The sequence below is a fragment of the Panthera pardus genome, unplaced genomic scaffold (assembly GCF_024362965.1).
Source record: "Panthera pardus isolate Hobbes unplaced genomic scaffold, ASM2436296v1 HiC_scaffold_9, whole genome shotgun sequence".
NCBI lineage: Eukaryota > Metazoa > Chordata > Mammalia > Carnivora > Felidae > Panthera > Panthera pardus.
This window is the reverse complement of record NW_026527024.1, coordinates 6744583-6768776: the sequence shown is the minus strand read 5'-3', so window position 1 is coordinate 6768776 and position 24194 is coordinate 6744583. Positions and strand designations below refer to the sequence as shown.

General features: G+C 50.0%; 1 protein-coding gene across 4 annotated transcripts in view; it reads right to left on the bottom strand.

Annotated features, from left to right (window-relative positions):
* The window catches only part of DNAJB6 (DnaJ heat shock protein family (Hsp40) member B6), a 68756-nt gene extending 44826 nt beyond the window's left edge, over window positions 1–23930 (bottom strand). For 3 of the 4 annotated variants that reach the window (XM_053898742.1, XM_053898745.1, XM_053898746.1), the window contains exon 1: window positions 23814–23930. The gene's annotated coding sequence lies outside the window, so the exon portion shown is untranslated. Of the gene's footprint in view, window positions 1–23350; window positions 23375–23813 lie in introns of those variants that run through there. The other variant, XM_053898744.1, reaches the window with a different exon arrangement.
* Window positions 23931–24194: the final 264 nt, after the last annotated feature.

Sequence of the window (24194 nt, the reverse complement as noted above, 5' to 3'; positions counted from 1 at the left end):
CCACCAGGACGAACACGCTGTCCCCGCCCTGAGCAGACACAACGTGGGAACCACACAATGACACCTCCTACGGCTTGTGGCTGTCACTGGGGACGAGCTAAAGCACGCCCCCAGAGTCCCTGGGAAAGGAAAAGGAAAGGTCTCTGACAACAGAGCTATTACTGTTAACTTTACCCTGTGGCTTCATCCTCCCACCGGCTCTCCCTACAGATTAGACCTTCAGTGGAAAACTAGCAGCAGCAATTTGCTTCAGTGGCTTTTGTCACTTCACAGGGCAGGACAATGAAAATCCATCCTATTCCTACCATTGCTAACAAGGCTTGGCCTCGGGTACCACAGACCGACTACACGTATGTGAGATCGGGCGCTTGGGTGGCTCAGTCGGTAGACCGTCCGGCTTCAGCTCAGGTCATGACCTCACAGTTTGTGGGTTCGAGCCCCACGTGGGGCTCTGTGCGGACAGCTCAGAGCCTGGAGCCTGCTTTGGATTCTGTGTCTCCTCTCTCTCTGCCTCTCCCCTGCTTGTGCTCTCCCTCTCTCTCAAAAATAAACATTAAAAAAAATTAAGAGGCGAGATCTAACGGATTTACTTCTTTTACTTTGATTGGCTAAAAGCACTTCATTCAACTAATGACCAAGAACTTACAAACAGCAGGCCTATCCCTGGATGGTACACAGGAACTTCACCCAGTGGAGCAAGGCCCTCACTCAGGCTACTCCGCCTACAACTGAAGCTGGGCTTTCTGTGCCCGCCCCCCCCCCCCCCCCCCCGCCAGAAACTGTACCATCAGACTTCAGAGAGAGACGTTCGGACTGGAAGCAAGCACATGCCATCACAGTCTTAAGGCCACAGTGCTGGGGCACGACGACGGCCGGGTTAAATGATGCCCAGCGAGAAATTACGCCATTTCCCCAAAACAAGACACCTGCACAGGTGTCTCCCACATTTGGGGAGCGACCGTGGTAAAAAGGTCCAGTGTTCCATCACGACTCGGCACCTGTGTGCATGCCAAGCCCTTTACAAAGAAAGTCTACATATAAAGGGTCAGGAAGGAGCACGTAAGAACTACGTGTTACTAGTCCAGGAGCGTGACACAAAGAACAGCTCAAAAATACCCCAGGATGGGGCACCTGGGAGGCTCAGTGATCGGGCGTCCGACTCTTGACCCGGACTCAGGTCACAATCTCACCATCTGAGAGTTGGAGCCCCTCAAAAGCTTTGCGCTGACAGTGCAGAGCCTGCTCGGGATTCTCTCCCCCTCCCCTGCTCGCACGCTCTCACGAAGCAAGCTTAAAAAAACTTTTTAAAAAGTACCACAGGGTGACCTGAAACAGATCCCCCATCACCTTGGAATACCTAGAAATGTTAAAGTCCAGCAAAGACGTTTGAAAAAAGCTGAGCTCCCAGAAGTGGTGATCCTGACACGGCGGAGGGGTGCCCTGTTTTCAGGATAGGTCTTGCTTTTGAGGCACAGGAAGCCAGAGGATGCAAGGGAGAACCCCCCCACCCATACCGTGGCTCTCAAAAGGCCATAATTACAACAGAGTGGGGAAGAGAAACCCTCCAACGAACTTCAGAGAAGAGCCCTGTCCCCCCAGCAGCTGGAATCCTGAAGGCTCAGTCAGAGGTACAGAATGGAATCTCATTACCTTCCTTATCCTGCAATGACCCACACTCTTCAAAATTACTAAACATTACCCTAGGATGGTGAAGCAAACAAAGGCGCCCTGCAGAAAAAAGCATCTCTACAACCGAAGTCACAAAGATTCCAGCTGAAAACATAACTCCTGCTGCTGAATACGAGCTGACCAATTCTAAATACGAGGAAAGCATCAGGAGTAAGTTAGAACACCCCCAAGAATCTGAAATAAGCGGGGGGCTCCTCGGTGGCTCAGTCCATTCAGGTCATGAACTCACAGGTCGTGAGTTTGGGCCCCACTTCAGGCTCACTGCTCTCAGTACAGAAACAGCTTCGGATCCTCTGTCACCCCCTCTCTGCCCCTCCTCGACTAATGCTTGCTCTCAAAAATAAACCAACATTTATAAAATTTTTAAAAAAGAGTCTAAAATAAGAACTTGAAAAGAAACCAAAAAAGGGCTCATGAAATAATCACAATAACGAATAGGAAACCACACTGGGGGCTGACAGCTTAGAGCCTGGAGCCTGCTTTGGATTCTGTGTCTCCCTCTCTCTCTCTGACCCTCCCCACTCATGCTGTTTCTCTCACTCTCTCTCTCTCTCAAAAATAAAATAAATTGGGGGGCACCTGGGTGGCTCAGTAAGTTAAGAATCCAACTTCAGCTCAGTTCATGATCTCACGGTTCGTGAGTTTAAGCCCTGCGTCGGGTTCTGTCGGCACAGATCCTGCTTGAGATTCTCTCTTCCCTCCTCTGACCCTCTCCCATGCTCTTTTTCCAAAAATAATAATAAAATAAAAAAATAAAAAAACCTCCTTCCCCTTTCAAGAAATAAAAGTTTTTATAGTTGCTAAAAAGTTATTTACATATCGTTTTTATAAATAAATTTTTTTCAAGTGAACACTACTACCCCCAACATGGGACTCAAACTCACAACCCCAAGATCAAGAGTCGCATGCTCTACGGAATGAGCCGGCCAGGTGCCCAAAATAATTTTTTGTTGCCGTCGTTTTGTTGTTGAAGCAGGCTTCACGCCCAGTGCAGAGCCCAAGGCAAGGCTTGATCTCGTGACCCTGATCAAGACCTGAGCTGTGATCAAGAGTTGGTTGCTTAACCAAATGAGCCACCCAGGCGCCCCTAAAAACATTTTTTAAAAAGACACATCCGCGGTCCTACTGTTAACCAAACAGAAGGTTAAGCTTTTGAGATCTGGGCATTTATCAAACTTCTTGTAGTCTGTGGCAACAGAGCATAAACTTGTAGTAACATAAACTAGGGCCCAGCAGCCAACAGTTAGAAGACCCATGTTCTGGGGGCGCCTGGTTGGCTCAGTCACTGGAGTATCCAATTCTTGACCTCAGAGTTCTACAAGTTTGAGGCCTCCGTCGAGTGTAGATGTTACTTAAAAGTAAAATCTATATATTAAAAAAAAAAAATCCAGGTTCTTCTCAAACGTGCCCATTTGGCGAAACAAAGCTTAAACATTTAAGTGTTGGAATGCTTGAAGAAACAATGGAACAAAAATGGAAAACAAATATCACAAAACCAGAAAAGAACAACTGTGAGAACAAAACTCTGGTGTTAAGAAATTTCCTTGGGGGGGCTCCTGGGTGGCTCAGTCGATTGAGCGTCTGACTTCGGCTCAGGTCACGATCTCACGGTTCATGGGTTCGAGCCCCGCGTCGGGCTCTGTGCTCACAGCTCGGAGCCTGGATGGAGCTTGCCTGGGATTCTGTGTCTCCCTCTATCTCTGCCCCCCCCCCCCCCCGCCCGCTTGCACTCGATGATGTCTTTCTCTCAAAATAAACATTTAAAAAAGAGAGAGAGAGAGAAAGCCTTTACGTCAAAGGAAATTAGAAATATTTAGGTTAAATGTCATTATCAATTTGATCACATGATGAAAGAAATATTTAGAACAGACTGTACAAAACCTCAAATGCAGCACTAACAGTTCTAGAGGTCAGAAGGTTAAGAACTCAGGGGTGCCTGGGTGGCTCAGTCAGGTGAGCGTCCCACTCCTGACATCTCCTCTGGTTGTGATCTCGAGGCTGTGAGATCCAGTGCAGACCCTGCTTGGGACTCTCTCCCTCTCTCTGTGCCCCTCCCCACTCGCTCTCTCAAAATAAACCTTAAAAAAGTTTTAAAAAGGTTAAGAACTCAGAACAGACTTTTGAACTCAAGACTTGTCATTCTGAATACCAAAATATGTATTTTTCTCAAATACACTGCCACAATTTGTTTAAAGGCATCTTTTTTTTTTAATACTTATTTAAGAGAGAAAGAAAAGGTTCAAGTGGGGGAGGGACAGGAGACGGAGAGAGAGAATCCCACGCAGGCTTCCAGCTTCCGGGGCCTGGTTGTATGAACCTGAACCGTGAGATCACGACCTGGGCCAAAATCAAGTGTCAGATGCCCAACAGACTGAGCACCCAGGCGTCCCTTTCAGAATTTTTTCTTTTTTTCAGAATCTGTTTAAATTACAAATTAGAGAAAACCATATGGTTACTCTTCCTACAACCTAACATGAAAATCCAAACAGCCGTGACAGACCCCTAACAAAAATATTACTGGGGTCTGCCCTCCGGTCCTCGAAGGGGGCCTCAGAATCACAGTGACATGAGAGCAACTTAAGAGCAGAAACTCAACCGTAACAGGCACGTGCAAGGGGCACCCACACCCCTCACGGGAAATTCCACAGACAGTGTGAGGCATCAAGAAGCTTCCGAGCTGAAGGGACGGAGGGTCCGAGCACACAAAAGGGAGGGAGTCTGTTAATTACCAAGAAGACGAGAGACGTCTGGACGTCCCGCAGATTCCTTAGGTACAGGGGAGTCTCGGAGGAGGTAGCTCTCTTCCGGGACAGGCTTCCTCCTTTCCAACGTAAATGTAGGCGGTTGGGAGCCAGGCCGAGGGCGTTTCAGGCTTCCACCGGGTTTTGATTACTTTAAACTTGCAACAATCTCTATGCCAAAGAGACGGGGGGCAGGGCATCCTGCCACGAGCACCCACAACAGTAACTGGAGGACGTACCTCCAAGAACACGGTCGTTCACCATATAGCTTTTTGAACCGTTTCGGTACGTTCAACTTAAAATACTGAGGCATTTGTGTGAAATGCACTCCACCACACAAGATGGGAGTGAGTACCCAATTTTAAAAGGTTTCCTCGGGGCGCCCGGGGGGCTCAGTCGGTTAAGTGCGTGAGTCTCGTTTCAAGGCACGTCACGATCTCAGGGTCTGTGCTGACAGCTCGGAGCCTGGAGCCTGGAGCCTGGAGCCTGCTCGGGATTGTCTCTCCCTTGCTCTCTGCCCACCCCCGCTCACGAGGGCAGGCGCTCCCTTTCTCGCTCTCAAACACTGAAGAAAAAGTTTCCTCCGTGGTAGTTACTACATTCAGAGCACACCACCGAGTCCGCGACACCAGCCAAAGCGTCTTAAAATGACTAGCCACAGAAGAGGTCATCAATTCTCAAGACCAAGAAGCACAGCAAGCTTACATCTTCAGAAAGAAAAAACCCGAAGGCAAACTACAGCACAACAGCTGCCAGAAACAGCGGAAAACTCGAAGCCCTGCGTCCCGACCTCAAAGGGCTGAAAATTACGTGACATTCTGGTCCCTGCTGAGCTCCAGCTGCTGCCGCTTGCACCCGCAGGGCATCCTGGGAGCTCCCAGCACTGCAGGACCGGGCAACCCACTGCGCCCAACGGAGCGAGGGTTAGAAAAGTCTCAGAACTGGGCTCCCACTTCCTAACGGCTGAGCCACACGTGGCCAGAGGTCACCCGGGGAGTCAGATGCCACCGCTCAGACATCCTTGAACTCGCTTCAAAGCTTGTATTCTCAAGTCCAGTTTCGCCAGTCTTGGCGCTCAGGTGCCTGTTTCTGTGCAAGTGACGACAGCAGCGTGGCAGGGCCCTCAAGGCAGTCGGCGCACGCGTGGGAACTGGCCTAGCCTTGCCAGATGTGAACGCCGCGGTGTCTTAACCAGAGACGCCCCCAGGACAGTCACTGGGGCTGAGCGAGCGCAGGAGAACCATCAAGTAGCAGCAGCCGGGAGACAAGCAACACTCGCGCGATGGCGACCAGCGGCCACCTGGCCCGCGTCCTAGACGGAAACGGCCCCTCGAAGAAAAGGCAAATGAACCGAAGTGTGCATCAGACCAGCCGTCTGCAGAGCCGGACCCCTCACCCTCCACCGCCCCCGCAGCAGCAGGCTGTCCGTACCTCCCCTTTCCTCTGCTCCTTCACCCGGTCCTGCCCAGCCGCCACCCGCCCCCCCCGGCCCCCCAGAAACAGCTCTCACAGCTGGGCGCCCCAAGCCCTCGGCACACTGGGCTTTCCGGTCCGTCCGTCTTCTGGTTTCCTCTCCCCACGAGCCCCGTGGGCACAGGGTGGGGAAGCCAGGGTTCCGGACCCCTTCTCAGGCTGCACTCCCGCGTCTTCATCGTCACCCCCGTTCCGCAAATACCACGGATCCCGCAGCGATTCCCCAACGTAAGCTCCAATCCTAGGTCTCTGCTTGGCACTTCAGACACGAACAGACAGATGAGTGCTTGACACAGCCACCTGGCCGTGTGACAGACGTCGCAAATAGAACAGGACCAAATTTCACTGGGTCCCCACCCCACTCCTGGTCTTCCGCTACTGAATTCTACCTCGTGCTCTCATGCTGCGGACTGGAAATTTCGCCCTCGCCGACACCACTACCCACCCCGTGACAGAACACCCACACACGGCAATCCAGTCTCACCGGGCCTAGCTGCCAACTGTCTCAAAACCCTTCCGCTTTCTCCGTCTTCAATGGCACCAGCCCCTCCTGCTGCAGGAGCCTCTTAACTTAACCACACCGTCTTCTCTCACAGCCAAGGCGAGCTATAAATACACAGGTGCTATCACAACAGATGCGAGATGGTGTCCAGCACCGGACAGAACCAGCTACGAAGGACACGGTCAGCTCCGCCGAGGATCAGATGGATCGAGACGTTACTTCGCTGACCAACGCGGAGTCCGGGGCAGAGGCACAAGATGAGCCGAGGACACGCCGTCAAGCGAGAAACCGAAGACGCAGCCGACGTCCCAGGCCGGCCACTGGGACACCTTGAAGGTGACTGAGAGTAACAGCAACTGAATGGGGACACCTGGGCCCCGGGACTGGCGTGTGGAGCAGGAGAAGGGTATTCAGCAGAATACCGGCCGGACGGGACTCAAGCGTCTAGCGAACAGCGCCGTACCAACGTCGGCCGCTCCGTTCGGGGGTATGTGCTGTGGTTAGATTGAGGAAAACTGAGTCAAAGGTGGACAAGAAATGTCTGTCGACGTCTTGACAACGCTACTGTAAATCTGAAATCACTCCAAATTAAAAAACAAAAAAACTGAAGTCAGAAAGGAGTAGAGCCAGTTCAAAAGGACACGAGAACAAAACCGATGGAGCACTCGTGGACCGGAAGGGACGGTGACGGGACCACCAGGAGGAGTGCCATGCGTCCCGAGCACACGAGCACACACACGAGCAGGAGTCCCGGATGGTCTGTGCTGCCTGCCGCTGGACGAGCTACGCTTGCGACCAAACGGCTGATGAGCGAATGTTCTTTTTAAAGAATTCCTGCTAACAGATGCACAAGAAATGCTAGAATTAGAAAATTACCCTTCTGAAAGTAATAACTGGGGTGCTTCTCAAAGGACAGACTTCGACGAGCAACACCCGCATGTTCTTGCTAAGTGAGAGGACCTCTTAAGTAACCGGCTTTTAACTTTGCCTCATAAAACACTTAGTCCAAACATTCTTGCTTGAACGAAGTCCAGGGAGCAGCCCTTAATCTTGGACAGTTACTGGATTCTCTGTGGTGAAGAGCGGGCCTCCAGGGAGCTGTCACCCTTTGGTCCCTGGTCCACGGCAGGCTGAATTTCTCTTCGACACAGGTATCTTCAAACACTCAGGGGTTTACCATCGTGAATTTTTCACTCTCTAGACATACAGCCTTACATCTCTGGGTTCCTGAATCTCCACCTTGAGCAAGCTCCAAGGCCGCGATCCCTTCCTACCCGGATTCCAACACCATCAGTGATGCAGGGACGATCCAGATGTCCCCAACGGAAGGGAACAAGACATTTCTCCTCTGAACCTGGATCACCAGTGCTAGGTCAACTCTCGTAAGAACCATACCTGACTTCAATTATCAACATAAACCCGGCTATGCCTTTTTGAGTCTGTGATCGCCCTGCTGCCTCCCACTACTGCCTCTGTGCAACGGCGGCTCTTCAGATCAATGAGCCTCACAGCTCGCCCCAAAAAGTCCACCTTGCTTATGTTGGCCCACTGTCGCAACCAATCAAAACCTCTTTGACACCACTTCTACCGTCAACGTATTTACTCCCAATGAAAACAATGATGTAATTCTGAGTGACTGTAATCACATTTATTGATAACAATCATACGCTAGCTTAGAGAATAAGTCACCAAGTTTAGAAAACAAATATGTAAACAGGTTAGTCAAGGACAACACAAATATGTATGGAGACAATGAAACAAACAAAGCTTAAAAGAACACTGCCATTTATTGATGAACTGGAAAACAGAAAGCAAACGGAAAGCTCCCTGTGCAGAGACAACCTTAGCTTCAACTACAATGACTGCACACACAGACAAAACTATGAAACCACATGGCCCATGTAAGAGGCAAGAAGTTAGTATGGTAAGACTTGCGGGGGGGGGGGGGGGGGTGGCTCAAGAAAAAGGATACAATTCGAGAATAATTTTTTAAGTAAGATTTTAGGGGTGCCTGGGTGTCTCAATCGGTTAAGTGTCCAACTCCTGGTTTCGGCTCAGGTGGTGATCTCATGGGTCATGAGAGTGAGCCCCGAGTTGGGCTCTGAACATCTGCACAGAGCCTGCTTGAGATTCTCTCTCCTCTGTCTCTGCCGCTCCCAGCTCATGAAGGCTCTCTCAAAACAAATAATTAAAACACATTTTCTTTTCAACGTTTATTCATTTTTGAGAGATAGAGCATGAGCGGGGTGGAGGAGACACAATCCGAAGCAGGCTCCAGGCTCTGAGCTGTCAGCACAGAGACCTATGCAGGGTCCAGAGACCCAGGTGCGAGATGGTGACCTGAGCCGAAGTCAGAAGCTTAACTGACTGAGCCACCCGAGTGCCCCAATAACTAAAACACATTTAAAAAAAAAGGGGGGGGGGGGGGACACCCGGGTGGCTCAGGTCATGAGCTCGCGGTTCGTGAATTCAGGTCCTGAGTTGGGCTTTGTGCTGACAGCTCAGAGCCTGGAGCTTGCTTCGCGTTCTGTCTCCCTCTCTCTCTCTGCCCCTCCCTCACTCGCACTCTGTTGTCTCTATGTAGGTCTCTAAAAACTAAACATTAAAAAAATTTTAATAAATAAATGAACTAAAATGGTCTTTACCCTCCTGAGATCAGCCCAGTGTCCCTGCTCCCCAGCCCCAACTGCAAGCGAGTCTAAGGGAGGGAAAGAACTTGCTGTCCAGCCCTCATCCAGGACTTGCTGTGAGTCCCACACTCCCCACGTGGCCTCACACACGCACCTGAGGTCACAGGGAACAGGGAACACCAGAAAAAGAGGAGCCCTCGAGGGTGGGACTCCTGCCTTCTCTTCTCAGGTATACCCAGGACCAGGGGGCATGCGGCTCCCTACTCACCGCCCCCCACTATCTGTGGACACTGCCAGGAAAAAGTGGCTTCTCTCCTGCATCCAGGTGCCAAGGAAGGAAGCAATCGTTACACGAAGGGGCAGATCACGTCAACTGGAAGCACAGGTGCCCACAAAGGCTTCAGGCAGCTGGAAACGGCCTCCAACAAGCATCTGAAACTCCACGGCCTGATGGTATGAGCCCGCCAGCCAGACAGATGTTTGTTTCTCAGGTCATTAAAATTAAACAAAACTTGAAAACCCCAGTCCCTTGGTCACACCCGCCACATTTCAAGGGCCCCACAGCCACATGTGGCTACTGACCTCCATTCTGGAAAACACAAGCAGAGGACAAAGAGAGCTCCACAACACACAGGGCTGGTCTGCAACCTAACAATATCAACTCAGGTTTACAGGCGATCTGGGTGAGATACTTCATTACATAATCTTTGCCAATGGTATTCTGAAATTTCTCTCGCTTCTGATGGGACCCCACTCCTGTATTTTAAGAAAGCTACAGAAAACCAAGACGTCATATTCTTTCAGCTAAGAACAACTGCTCCTTAGGACAACTGGTGTGTTAATCTATGAAATTTCCTAAAAAACACTCCACCTCTTTAGTAAAGCCACTAAAGTAAATCCCATTAACTAAAAGTACCTCCTCCCATAAACTCCCATAAACCCTCAACATCAGGACTTTCAGGAAGTGTGTCCTAAAGGCCCGTAGTACCTACCTATACACAGGTGAATACCACCTAAGTGGAAAAATGGAGTGTACATCTCCCCAGTACACATCACGATGTGATTAAAAATTACAGAACAAGGGGTACCTGCCTGGCTCAGTCAGAAGAGCCTGGGACTCGTGATCTCAAGGTCTTGAGTTTGAGCCTCAAGACGAGTGTAGAGTTTACTTAAATACCACTTAAACCTAAACTACTATGTACATTAAAACCAAAAATAAAGCTACAAGTAACAAGATTAAAAATACTTGCATGTGCTTGCCAGTCATAAAGTAATCAGCTACGATTTCAAGCTACACTGTGATCAGGATAGTGCCACGAGGATTCTAGAACAGTGTTCTTCAGGACAGCTACGGGTGGTAGCCAAGGGCAGATGTCCTGGGTCTTTTACCAGTGTCAGTCCAACACAACAGTCGGAGCGAGATCCTCTGAAAGTGTTCTCACCCCAGCACACACACTACAAATACGGCGAAACACACTGCTGTGCCCCGGCCAGGCTGACAACTCCTGAGTCGGTGCCTAGTTCATCCCAGCGGGTACCTGAGGACGTCAGGATCAATCTGTAAAGGTCAACTTCTTTTGAGATAAACATACAGGTTTCATATTTAAAATGGTAAACTCGGGGCGCCTGGGGGGCTCAGTCGGTTAACCGGCCGACTTCGGCTCAGGTCACGATCTCGCGGTCCGTGAGTTCGAGCCCCGTGTCGGGCTCTGTGCTGACGGCTCAGAGCCTGGAGCCTGTTTCAGATTCTGTGTCTCCCTCTCTCTGACCCTCTCCCGTTCATACTCTGTCTCTCTCTGTCTCAAAAATAAATAAACGTTAAAAAAAATATATATTTTTTTTAAATAAAATGGCAAACTCAACAGACACATTTACTCTCCCTCCTCCTGAAACGTCCACCAAGATTCTCCTTACAGATAGGACTTCTGCTTTCCAACACATAAAGAGCAGTAAAGTCACCACTCCACACCAACAAGCAAAACAAAGTTGAACTGAAAAACGGGATTTTTTTGTTGTTTATTTCCAGAGAGAGAGTGCGCGTGGGGAAGGGACAGAGAGAGAGGATCCCAAGCAGGCTCCAGGACCTGAGCTGTCAGCCCAGAGCCCAGCACGGGGCTCGAACCCACAAACCGTGAGGTCATCACCCAAAGTTGGACGCTTAACCGACTGAGCCACCCAGGCGCCCGTCCCCTATTTATTTTTGAGGGAGAGAGAGCCCATGAGAGCATGAGCAGCCGAGGGGCAGAGAGAGGGAGAGAGAATCCCAAGAGAAAACCAAGAGCTGAATGCTCGGCACCCCATGTGTTGGTATTTTTAAATGGTTCCTTTTCCCTTGCCCGAAGCCCCAGTACGTTTTTGTCCCAGGTTTCCCGTGAGGGCTGGTAGAACTCACGAAAGTGTGTACCTCAGACTTGTCCTCACAGAGCTGCCAGCAACCCCGTCTGGTGACAGTTCGGATTTCCCTGTCAGCTCATCGGTTCTCTCTCTGGAGGCTTCTGCATTGGCGAGTTCCCATTCTGTGTGCCCACCTGTGTTTTCAGTGCGGGAGGCACACCTCACTTATGGGACAGGTCTAAAAAAAGAAGCTGTTTCTTGGGGCGCCTGGGTGGCTCAGTTGTTTGAGCATCAGACTCTTGATTTTGGCTCAGGTCGTGACCTTACGGTTCGTGGGATTGAGCCCCGCGTCAGGCTCTGTGCCTGAATCTGTGCCTTCAGATTCTGTGCCTCCCTCTCTCTGTTCCTCCGCCACCTGTGCTATCTCTCTGTCTCTCAAAAATAAACATTAAAAAAAAATTTTTAAGAATTTTTTAAATAAATAAACTCTAAAACAAAATAAATACAAATACCAAAACAGGGGCACCTGGCTGGCTCAGTGGGTTGAATGTCTGGCTCTTGATTTGGGCTCTGGTCATAATCTGCTGGTTTGTGAGACAGAGCCCCTCTCCCCCAGTAGGGCTCCATGCTGGGGGAGGAGCCTGCTTGGGATTCTCTCTCTCTCTCTCTCTCTCTCTCTCCCTCTCCCTCTCCCTCTCCCTCTCTCCCTCTCTGCCCCGCCCCCCCAAACACCACACACCACTTTCTTCTAGAGGAAGTCTGCCCTCAGGGGAAATACGTTGCTGGAGCCCAACCCACCTGGGGGCAGGGAAATCCCAACTCCAGTCCCTTCCTGCCCTCCTGTCCCACCCAAGGGGAAGTGGGAGGCACTGGTGAAGTGGACCAGAAAGTGGAGACCTGCTCAGGGACGGGGACACCTCCACCTCCCCCACCGGCCTGCACACCGCTTGCCTACTGACAGCAAGCAGCTCCTTTTGTCTGGTACCTCATGCGCACCTTTCAACAAAACATCACCAGGCATACCAGAGGGCAAAACACAGTCTGGCAGGCTTAAGCAAGCCTCGGCACAAGTCACCAGCGCAGCAATCACCAAATCAGGAATCTGGTGAAACTGTGATTGATAGGCTATGAGCTTTAATGGAAAAGCAGACTACACGCTAGAACAGAGGCACAACGTAAGCAGAGGTGAAATTCCTAAGAGTCAGCAAGAAATGCTAGAGAGCGAAACCCCGGCAGAAAAGAGCAAGGTCTCTGACGAGCTGAGTAGTAAGCGGGGCATGGCTGAGCCAAGGGGCAGACAAGCCAGGGGAGGAACAGACCGACCGCAGAGCGCCCAGTGCCCGTGGGGCAGCCAGCAGAGGGGCAGCCCGCGGCCGGAGCGCCAGAGCTAGGAGAGGAAGGATCAGAGACAGGGCTCCGGAGCATCAATCAGCTCTGAAGGACTAAATGAGAATTTCCCCCAAATTAACGTCAGGCACCCAACAACACCTCCAAGAAGAACGGAGAACACTATGTGGGACAAATACCCAAAAATTACACCTGGGCGTATCACATTCAAACTTCAGAAAATCAAAGATTAAAAAAACCTTGAAAGAAGCCAGAGGAAAAGACAGCCTACCTATGAGGAAGCAAAAGAATTCCATCCATGTAAGAAAGAAGGGAGTGAAACAGTTTTAAAGTGCTGGGCGGGGGGGACCGGGGGGGGGGGGGTGGACACCACCTCCAATTCTGTAGCCTGCAAAGTTATCCTGCAAAAGTGAAGAAGAAAGGCCTTCTCTGGCCAACAAAAACTGAGGGAATTTGTTGCCAGCAGATCCACCTTGCAAAAAATGTTAGAAGTCCTTCAGAGAGAAGGAATATGATGTAGGACAAAAACTCAGATCTGCATAATGAACACCAAAGAGAGGTAGATATAAAATACTCTTTTATTTTCCTCAGTAATCTAACAGGTAACAGTTCCTTCAAATAATAGCAACAGCGTATTCCACGACAGACACTTCTGTGCGTCCCCAGACTTCCTGCAGGTGAAATGAACGAGAACCCCACAGGCAGGAGGGAAGAATTGGCATCAGAAGGTGCTTGCACTACCCAGGGACCATGACAGTGTCGACAGCTGTGAAGTCAGTCATAAAGGAACACTGCAAACTCTAGGGCGACCACGAAAAAAGGTAAAAAGGAAAGGGGGGGGGGGGGGGTAACGCTCTAAAAAGGAAAGAAAATGGAATCACATGAAACGTTCAATTAAATCTACAAAAGGCAGGGGCGCCTGGATGGCTCAGTTGGTTAAGCGTCCCATGTTGATTTCAGCTCAGTTGGTGATCTCCTGTGAGATCAAGCCCCACTCTGGGCTCCGTGCTGAAGGTGAGGGACCTGCTTGCAATTCTCTCCCCGCCCTCTCTCAAAATAAATAAATCAACTTAAAAAAAAAACAAACTACAAAAGGCAAAAAAGTTGGAAGCAAGGAAGACAAAAACAGCAACAAAGGACACTGGTAAAAACCCATAAATGGTTCAAGAGCCACTTTAAACATCAATGGCCTGGGAGCACCTGAGTGGCTCAGTCAGGCTCCACACTGTTGGTTTCGGCTCAGGTCATGATCTCAGGGTTTGTGGGTTTGAGCCCCGAGTCCGGGCCCACACTGTGAAGCCTGCCTGGGATTCTCTCTCTCCCAGCCCCTACCCCACTCACTCTCTCACAATAAATAAACAAAAAAAACAAAAAAAACCAAAAAAACCACAGTCTGAATAAAGCATTCTGCAACCCACCTAACAGAATTTCTCCTGCGTGGCACACTGACCCACCCACTTCTCCATCAGCCTCCTCTCAGGCCCTTCGAAGAGCTCGCTCTTCCACGGGACACTCCCACGGGCTCCCCCCACCCCCTCAGCTAACCAAATTGGACGCCCAGGCCCCTTCCCTGAACCCCGGCCGGCCAGGCCCCTTCGACCCAGCAGCTACCCTTCCCTAGCTTAGCCTCTCCCATGGGTCAACCACCCACCGGGAAAAGTGGAAGGATGCACAGGAGGCAGGTCCGCGTCCCGTGCACACCTGCAAGGCCTCAGTCAGTACACCTGCTGGTTTCTGGCCTGTTACTTTTCGTGCCTGTCACCTTTACTGTTTTTTTAACATTCTTAAAAATTGGTGTTAATGGACATGCTGTAATGGTCACAAAAAACACAAGTTAGAGATGCTAGTTATTTTTCCTGCAACAGTTAAGATGAAATGTTTCATTAATTTACTACCAAAACCCATCACACATGTCACCTGTGTCATCTTGGGGCGGGAACCTCAGACTCCTGCACAGAATCAAAGGCTCGTCCCCTGATTTCGTATCCTCCCGGCTGCCATCCCAGGTGCAAACCGGACTTCACCATCGGGCTTTGAACAATGAGGTGTGAGTGCCCTGGTCCCTCCCAGCTGCCCTCTGCATCCTCCAACTGCAAGGAGGACACGCCTCCTCGCCGGAGGACACTTCGGTGCAGCTGGCTTCCTCTACGCTGAAACTGCATCTTACACACGCCTCCATCATAGCATGCATCATCATCTCGTACCCATCACTGTTTTCCAGCCTTTTTACATCATAAACTCCTTGAGGGCAGGACCCATCAAAGTTAGCTTTCGATCTCAGTAATCCAGTCCCCAGCAAATTATGAGGAGACTGAGTACAGTTACTCTGGGGAACAAAATGTCAGGGAACTATTCAAGTTCCCTCATATTCCACTGGTGAATCAGCTGTAGCCCCATCGATTCATCAATATGCATGCTGCACTCAGTATTGTAAATGTTGGTGCATAAAGGGTTTCCATTTCCTAATTAAATCTCCCAAAGATTTCACCTCTAGGAAGACTTGAGCAAATCAGCAAATCTTCTCATTGGCTAGGACTCGGTCCGTGACGGCGATCTTTTTAACGTCTGTTGGGCAACCATCTTTGACGACTCCACGGAGCCCATCACTACCTACTTGCCTGATGGTCAACTGTTCTAACAACACTGGAAACACTTAAACCATTCCTTCCCAGTCTGTGTTCAGGCAAATGACACTGCACGTGACTTGAACACACCTCCTGCCTTACGAGGATAAACTCAGTCAACGAAAAGAGCAGAACTGGAGATATTTAAATTAGCATCTTTCAAACTTCTGGTAGAGCGTGCAAGGTGAACTTGGCAAATTAAAAAAATACACGTGAAACACAAACACACACAAAGATGATAATGTGACCTGATAAAGGTGTTACCTACACAGCTATTACTATACTACAACATATAAATGTATAAAGACACACACGCCCCAAACTTACACGGTCACAGGCCAACTTTATGTCAATATAAGAAATAAAGAATTCAGGACTAAATCACCAAAAGAAAAAAATTTATGCAGTACCAGCACAAAGCAATGTGGGCACGGCGGCACCACCACCGGAAGTAATGGTCAGATGGAAACCAGGCACCAGGCCTGCACCCCAGCTCACGCTGCAGAGGCCCTCACTGGCAGGGCAGTTTCAGAAAAAACACACACAGGCCACTATTACCCCTTTAACAATGAAAGCCATCCCGTGGGGTGGCAGACACCACAGACACGGGAGCACCCTGACCCAGCTGATACCTGAGCACCCAGTTCAGGCACTGAGGGCAGGACCGCTGTCCTTATTTCTGCACCAGAAAACCTGAGGCCCAGAGACGGTACCCACCCAGGGTTCAGAGTCGCACACCACTGTGGTGAACGAGCGAACCAGGAGTCAAGCTCAGACCCAGGCCTCCCAAGCATAAGCTGCTCTCTTCAGATACAGAAGTGAGACGCCAAAGTATCTCACTGCGGGCGGGGGGGGCCTAGGGGCGCAGTCGGTTAAGCTTCCAAACTCTTGACTTCATCTCAGGGTGCTTGAGATCAAGCCCCAGATGGCGCTCTGCCATGATAGCGGAGAGCCTGCTTTAGATTCTCTGTCCCTGCCCCCCCCCCAAAATAAATAAACATGAGACAGGAGAAAAAAAGAAGTATCTCACTAAGTATGCTGTAGAAATTTCTACATGAAAACAATGGGTCTTTTAAAAAAATAAGACAGAAAAAGACACCATCTCACCCACCTGCCTTCCGCAGACGCTGCACGAATTCCCATCCTAACCAGTATCGTCAGCCTCGTGCTCCTAGCCCTCAGGAACAACACTAACCTGTTTGACTTTTCCAGCCACTTAAGTGAAGCCTCATCTGTTTCGCACCCATGAAGTTAAGCATCTTCTCACGTTCAAGAGCTATTTGTAAGTGCCTCCACTGAACTGCTGGCCTATGTCCTTGGCCCATTTTTCCACCTGTTGGCCTTTGTGTTTGGCAGGGGAAGGGGGGAGTGTTTAACCAAATTTTACAAAGGCCACTGGAAACCAAGTTCTTACTATGTCTTCTAACATCCATTCCTTCAGTGGGGGCCATTCACCAGCTGAGCTGAAAAATATTCCCTTGCTAGGGCTGGAAGAAGCGGTCACCATAGAGTACTCCTATCAACATAAGACGGCGTGCAATTCACTCTCAAGCGAGTCCAGACAAGCCCAGGACAGGCACCCTGTCAGCACAGAGGCTCCAGAGGAAGAAGCACAAACAGAGACCTACAGAGATGGTGGTCTACCGAGCCACTTAGTGTGTGGGGAGGCTCCTCTAGTGGGTTAAGCATCTGACTCTCGCTTCCTGCTCGGGTCATGATCTCACAGTTCAGGTTCACGGGTTCAAGCCCTGCGTTGGGCTCTGCACTGACAGTGTGGAGCCTACTTGGGATTCTCCCTCTCTGCCCCTCCCCAGCTGGCATGCTCTCTCTCAAAATAAACTTTTGAGAAAATATGTTCCTGTATACCCAATATGCCACATATCGTACACCCCAATCTCATCTTCTCAAGAAGTCTCCATCCATTCCGCTGTACCTGAACGATCACGGACTAGCTGTCTCTGGAAAAACAAATTCTCGCTTCTTTTAGGTTACACTTCAGTAGTCTCGACGACACACAGAGAAATCCTGTAGTCTAAAGCTTCGGTTCATCTGAGAAAACAGCTGCTGGAGTAAAGAGATTAGTTCTCACAGCACATCGTCCGCGAAGGGTGAAATGCCTCCTCTTTCCCAGAGATTCTCTGGATTAACCGTTTCTCAAGTCTAACTCCGAAGGGTCCAACCCCGCCCATGGAGACTCCTGCTTTCCTCCAAGTAAACCTCACAACCACGAAAACTGAGCCGGGGCATGTACACACACACAATTGCCAACATGTCCCTGGGAGTGAAGGCTGGTACTTCAAATACCGAGTTCTCTAACGTTGCTTGCACTTTAACCCCTGTACCATGACCTCAATACCGAAACAGAAGCTCTGGTTCCCAAAGTTAAGTCAGCTAGCAACTTCTACAACCACTCTACAGGTGAATCAAACCATCGTTATTAACATTTACAACAACCACTCTACAGGTGAATTAAAGCTGTAAAATTAAATTAAATCATTATTAACAAGTTTTATATTCCTAGAGAGTTCTTGATGGTAGAATTCTGGGTAAAATAAGTCTGGTCATTTTTCTAAGTGAGATTTCACTTCAATGACCAAGAGAAAAAAGAGCATTGATTTCCCAATCAAACCACCTTCACTAACTTCTTTTCCTGTACATCATTGAAAAAATACTAGAAAGGCACGCTACAGATTCCCAAACCTCTTGGGTACCTTCAAAACCTCACCTGATTCACTTTGGACTTCCTATGACCAACGAACCACCTCATTTTCCATTCAATACGATAATCTCTAAAAATCCAGCCCCTGAAGTCAAATACTCTTCATCAACTGCATGCAAACCAGTCCGTAGGGAAAGAAAAGCTCTAGCTACAAAGAGAACACTGGGGCACCAAAACAAAGACCGAAGTTAAATGTATCAAAATATCCCATGACACCACTAAAGGGCACAACTTCACCACCCCTCCCTCCAAATACCATTTCCCCCACCCCACCCCAGAAACAAGGTGCAAACAGAAATGATCTCTATGGAATAAGGCGAGGAGTGCTCTTGTCCATGAAGTTTATCTACCCTCATCTTTGACCACGAACATAGCAGGTATTTGATGACCTACATGAGGTGCTCCATGATGAGTTAGCTCTAACAAGCCAAATTTTCTACACAGCTCAGTTACGAAACCTTGGTTTTGTCACTATTTTACAAAAGAGAGAAAGATACTCAAGAACCTACGTGTCCAACATGACTGCTACAAATACACCACCCTTTTAGACCTCTAACAGACTCTTGGAGTCAAGGTCCTCAAGCCTGGGACCTAAGACCTCTACATTCTGAAATGTTGTTACTCTGTATCCCAAATCTTAGCCACCCACAGAAGTGACCATCTTTCCACCAGACCTTTCTCAAACATCTCTCCACCTAACATCTAAGCAACCTTGCTCTGCTTGCAAAACAGAAACAAAACCTCCTTTGTTCCTTCCCAATCCATGAGACTCAACATTGAAAATGGAGCTCAAGGCAGAAACCCCCTTTCTTGCACAAGGCCTGTTCTATCCCCACCCCCCCACCCCCCACCGGGAGAATGCTGCCGGTTCTACACTGTTTCAAGTAACATAATTCCAGGTCAAAAACCCACTGAAGACACTCCCTCTCTTCAGCTTTAAAAACCAGAAAATCAAAACACTCATTACTTCTATTAACCCAGAAAAGTCATAATTGTAAAGAAAACATTTTCTAAAATGTTTAATTGTGACATCAAACTAATTTAGTGCAATGCTGTCTGCTTCGTGGAAAAGCAGCAGGCCCGACGTTCAACAAGAAAGAGGTCTGGGAGTTTCCTCTGTGTCATTTCATTACCTGACAAATTACCAGAACAAACACATACGTAGGTGGGGAAACACAGAAATGAACTGTCACTCCTTATCACAGACCATCTACTAAGTCTTTTATCTTGTGATGACCTAACATGTCCTTAAGTATTCCCGACACAAACGAGGAAATTACTTCCACTGTAACTCAAGATCTCAGACCAACGATTGCAAAAACCGGCCATCGTCAACTATCAGACACTTAGAAGCACGACTAAAGTCCCTTCATTACAAGAGAAGACACGGCAAGCACTCAGTCCTGGCACTTGTGAACGCAAATTGGGTATTTTTGCCCCCAACTTTCCTAAAATCTGGATTTCATTTACCGCAGCAGGGTAATCAGGACAAAGACAAGCCTGGAAGAAGGATCCAATTCAACCAGTATTCTCTCGGCACCCTGGGTCTGGAGCAATGCGACAGGCACAAAGGGAACACACAAGAGAAGGTTCCAGGCCTGCCCCAGGGAACACACAGGAAGGCCCCAGCACAGATACAAGGCAAGCTGCAATAGCCTTTGCTGGTGAAAAGCAGGATGAGCATTTCCAAGGGCACAGATCACATGCCACCTGAAGAAATCACACTCCAAATACAACTGATCCTTGCAACTGAAGTGAAGAACCCTAAAATACCTGGAGTATTTTCATAAGTAAGTATACACACACACAAAAACAAACCCACGAAGTTCTACTGCCTCACAGCCGTTCACCGTGGTTGCTACTGTCTATCTAGAATGGCCAAAACTCCTTACAAATGTTAGGGGAAGCATTTTTAAAAACACCAAACTATGCCCAAATAAGGAATAGCTCTCGAAATAAGGTATTACGGATATAAATAAAACAGACTCCTCCCCCCACTGACGTAGAATGCAACCCTTAGAAATTTAACTACCTTTTTAATTCCTCTAAGGTTTTATTTTCAAGTAATCTCTACACCCAACAATGGCCACGAACTTACAACCCTGAGGTCAAGAGTCACACGCTCCACCGATTGAGCCAGCCAGGCACCCTTCATAAGTTTTTTCGGCAATTTTCCCCACCTTAAAAATGAGACATTTTAAAAAATAACAAGGTATTTTTTTAACTTTCTTAAGTAGAACATTTAAACAAAAGAGGTCGGCAACGGGTGCACCTGGATGGCTCGGTGGGTTCAGCATCCAACTCACTTCAGCTCAGGTCAGGATCTCCAGGCTTGTGAGTTCGAGCCCCTGAGTCAGGCTCTAAGCTGACAGTACGGAGCCTGCTTGGGATTCTCTCTCTCTCTCTCTCTCTCTCCCCCCCCCTCCCTCCCTCCCTCTCTCTCTCTCTCTCTCTCTCTCTCCCCTGCTCACACTCCCTCAAAATAAATAAGCTTCTTAAAAAAAAAGTTCGACTGGTTTCTGCATGCACCCCTAAAATTACAAAGTTTGAAAAACACCTATAATCAACCTATAACAAAAGCATCAAAATTCTCCAAGCTGAACTCCAGAAGTTCTTTTTTCCAATTAGGCTTTAAAATTGTCTTTCCATTCCTACATTATCATCCTTTTTTTTAATTTTATTTATTTATTTACTTATTTGAGAAAGAGAGGAAGAGCGCGCGAGCCCAAGCAAGAGAGGGGCAGAGAAGAGAATCCCAACCAGGCTCTGCTGTTTAGTGCACAGCCCGACGTGGGGCTCCAACTCCCAAACCATGAAGTCCTGACCTGAGCCAGAACCAAGAGTCGACACTTCAGTGACTGAGCCACCCAGGGGCCCCTAATAATCACTTCTACTACTATTCTTATCTTCACCAACTTTGCTTTTCTTCTCATTTACTTCCTGAACTTAAAGTTCTCACAGATCTTATTTTTCCAAAAAAACACTACAGCATTTGTTACAACTCGCCACTGACCCTGTCCTGAGAATTCCCTAATAAGCCTGCAATTATGCCAATTTCCCCACTAGGTGGTGTCCTGAACAAATTTAGAGCAAACCAAATTTCCAACATAGACCTCCACCACTCTAAATTTTGCAATCATTTCCCAGATAGTAAAAAGGCGAAATAAGGCTTTTTAAATACCCTACTAAAACATCAACTTACAAATATAAAGCCTGATTCCATTAACTTAATCCTTACCAAGAGACATCAGAAATGGAACATAATCACCCTTAACCATCACAGCGGCTGATGGCAGTCCCACCGCTGTAACCTCAGTGGAAGGTAACAGGAAACATCACCAAGGTGACACAGTGAGCATTACACTGCAACCCTGAAAAGCTCAACTTAAAATAATTTACCAGAGCGCCTGGGGGCTCAGTCGGGTAAGCAAGCGTCCGACTTCAGCTCAGGCATGATCTTGAGGTTCGGGAGTTTGAGCCCCGTGTCGGGCTCTGTGCTGACAGCTCAGAGCCTGGGACCTGCTTCAGATTCTGTGTCTCCCCAACCCCCTCTCTGCCCCTCCCCCACTCCCACTCCTCCCCTCTCTTGAAAATAAACATTAAAAACAATTTTTTAATGGGAAAAACTAACTTACCGAGCTTTAAAGTCCCTTTTTAAAACTAAAAAATACACATGCATACATCATCCCACCACAAACCTGATTTTTGAGTTTGCTGGGTTGAAAACTATTGATGGTGCGGAGTACAACTGTATTTGTTTGAAACTGTCCAAAACAGAGTTAATACAAGGAAAGACGGGTCTACTCTTAATTCTTACACCTGTAAGAATCATGAGTTTGCTGAAAAAGAAAAGCTACTGTAAGCCACTTAATTGCAGGAATAGTGTAATTCCCTACCCATAATTTACTCTTCAGAATATTAGTCAAAGGATACTCCCCACCCAGCCCTCCAGGTAAGTCAGACCGGCAACCAAAAATACCTCTCAAATACACCATGTCAAGAAAACAAACTTAACAACACTGATTTTTTTTTTCCTACGAGGGTGCTGAACTCCTGAAACTCTTTAAAGCCTCGTTTTTAAACTTCCTATCTTCCCCTCCTAGAGCACGAGCTCAAGGCTGCTTAGGCCCATTTCAAAATTCCGCCTCTCGGCTCCCACTCCCACCAACCACTCAGCCAAGCCCATTAACTTCCCGAATTCAGACGCGAGTAACAAACATTCCACCGCCCACTAGATAATGTGCATAAAAAGCACGGATCTTTTTGTTACCGGGCATACAAATACAGAAGCACTGGGGCCCCCACATAGGTGGCTCAGTCGGTTAAGCCTTGGCTCCGATCGTGATCTCTCTGGTGTGGGTTCGAGCCCCGCGTCGGGCTCTGTGCTGACGTGTGGAGCCCACTGGGGATCCCGTTCCCCTCTCTCTCTGCCCCGCCCCTGCTCCTGCCCTCGCTCTCAAAATAAATAAAATAAAATAAAATAAAATAAAATAAAATAAAATAAAATAAAATAAAAATAAGTAAACATTAAAATATATACATGCAACTACTAACCCCAGAGAAACTGTAGTCTCTTACTGTGAACAGGAGAAGTCCGGATTAAATTTCCCAGAGAAATCTGAGAATGGGGTAGTCTGGGGGGAGAGGCAGGCTGTAAATACGTGTCATTAAAACATTTCTGATACACACAATCAGCGGAGAAAACGATCAGGAAACGCGTTCCAGCGACAAGTTTCTTCCCTCCTTTTGTTGGTCGGTCATTCAAGTTTTCCCTAACTCAATTCGAAGTCTTGCGAATTCTGGTCCCAACTCAACTGGGCGCCGCTCCGCCTGCCCCGCCCCCCCGCCAGGTGGCGGTGTGACCTTGCCCCCTTTCCCGTCCGCTCTCAGGTGGTAAAGGAACGCGTCCCCGGCCCCTAACAACCACTGCTGCCTCACAAAACAGGTCTGGGCCGCACGAAGTTTGCGATTTGCTCTTCTCGCCAACTCCATTCCTCCTTGGGCAGAAGCGGCTATAAACCGCAAGCTCCGGTACAGCCGGAGGCCCCCCCCACCCCCCCCACCGCACACTGGCCACTTCGGTTGAAATTCGGGCATTCTGCTAGTCGTCAAACTTTAGAAAATCCCAGGGGGAAGTTCCGGGAACGCGGCTTCGCGTCTCCCGGAGCCGCTTCCTGGTCCCCGCGCCCCGCAGCGCCGCCCCCCACGAGGCTTCCACTCTCTCTGCAGACCCGCCTGGTCTGCGGCTGTGGGCTCCTTCCTCCACGCGGAGCTTGAAAGAAAGAACAAACCTGCCTTTCACGCCGCCGGCCCCCCGCCGCTGCTGAACTGGAGGGACGCGGGGTGACCCCGGCCCCGCGCCGCCCGCCCTCCGCACGGGCCCCGGCCCAACCGCCGGCGCGGGCCGGCCCAGGACGAGTGCCACCCCCCGACTGCGGGGGCCCGCGGCCTCGCACCGGGTCCCCGTGCTCCGCGGCCCGACGCCCACCCCCGACCGCCCCCCCCGGCCTGACCCCCACCCCCCCACCCCGCCTGACCGCCCGCCCGAGGCCGGACGCCCACCCGCGCGGCCCGCACCCCCCCCGCCTCACGGCCGCCCGGACTCCACAGCGGGCCCCTGGCCGCCACCGCCGCCCCAGCCCGACGCCCACCCCCCGAAACCCCGGCCCCACGGCAGGCCCCTGGTCCCCGACCCCCCGACGCCGGCCCCACGCCGGCCCCGAGGCCCGACCCCCGCCCGCGGGCGGCCCTCACCGAGGACAGGGAGCCGGCAGCGGGCAGGAGGCGCGGCGGGGCGGCGGCCCGGGTCCCCTCAGCTCCGGCACGGCGGCGCTGGCGGCGGTGGCGGCGGCGGCTCCTCGCGCTTTCCTTTCTCTCCTTTCTCCGACAACAAACAGGAAGTGCGTCACGCGGCGGCGGCGGCGCGGCGACGTGCACTTCCGCCCGACCCTGACGCCGCGCATGCGCCCCGCCCCGCCCGCCTTCCCGAAGGTTCGCGGAGGCCGGGCGCTGGCGAGAGGCGGGGGTGGCGGGGAGCGGAGCCGGGCGCCGTGCCCCGGGGCCCCCCGCGCGTCCCGTCCCGCGCCCACCGAGCTTGGCGGCGGCGGCGGGTCTGGGACGCCTGGCCCGCGCCGG